The sequence below is a fragment of the Fulmarus glacialis genome, unplaced genomic scaffold (genome assembly GCF_000690835.1).
Source record: "Fulmarus glacialis isolate BGI_N327 unplaced genomic scaffold, ASM69083v1 scaffold721, whole genome shotgun sequence".
Classification (NCBI taxonomy): Eukaryota; Metazoa; Chordata; class Aves; order Procellariiformes; family Procellariidae; genus Fulmarus; species Fulmarus glacialis.
Genome location: NW_009191908.1, coordinates 34499 through 35638, shown reverse-complemented (window position 1 = coordinate 35638; position 1140 = coordinate 34499).

The window sequence follows — 1140 nt, the reverse complement described above, 5'->3', positions numbered from 1 at the left end:
CCACCCCCCAAAAAACCCAATCCAGAGCATAAAGCATTTTCTCTTTAAAATATCTGTATTTTCAACCTAGAGTATAGATTTTTTTAGCTAGCTGTTCATAGCTAGAACAGACAAGGCTACATGGTATTATTTCTTTTATTTTTTTAACTCATTGCTTGCGGATAAAGTAAAATGTCAGATGAGAGTTGGAGATTTCTTCCCCTCTTCCATTGAAAAATAAAAAGGTAGCTTTGTAAGTGTTGCGGTAACTTCCAGAAAAGTAGATTATTGAGCAAATAAAGTATCAAATTGGTACAAATACCATCCACATAAGTGGCAGAGTTGGTGTTACTCAATCATGCGAAGATTCTAGCCCACGTAGAACTGGGGAAGTCATATCACAAAAGACCAACTGTGTAACCAGCATCAGTCCAGACAAAGAAGAAATACCCCTGAGATAAGTTTAAAAACTATCCATGCAATCTAAACTAAAACAAGTCCCTCCCTTCAAGAAAGCAGGTAACACACTGGTACGACATGTCATTTAATCTCAACAGGAATCACCAAAGCACAGCTGCTTCTTGACTAGGAGTTTAAGTATAATATGATTTTAGAACACCTTCACTACATAAAACCTTTTCTCTCAACATTTACCATTCAGATTACTATACTGACGTTAAGAGAATTACATATGTGAATATTTTCTTTCCTTTATACAGAATTATTCGTTTAAATTTTAATAAAAATTGAACTATTTATAGTCTTTCATTTTAGCAGCCTATATTATGAAGCTAATTCCCATACTTAGTCATCCTGTTCACAAACAGCACGCAGTTAGCAGTTACTTTTGTCACAGAACAAAAAACAAAACAAAAACAAAACCAAAAAAAACCCAACAAAAACATCTTCAGGCACAGTACATTTCTGTGACTTCTGGTTCTGTGCTTCAACTTCTTTGCTGTTATGTTCCATTGGCATTGAACAGAAATCCATCAATGGAACTTCTGTACGCACCTGGTGTATTTGGCAGCAGTCAAGCAGTTAAATATAATAAAATAGTTGTGGTTCAGAAGTTAAACCTATGAAAGCTTTAATTTACCGAATTTTATTATACAGGAGCAGAAAATAGTCTCAATAAAGGACCACTTTTCAAATAAGTTC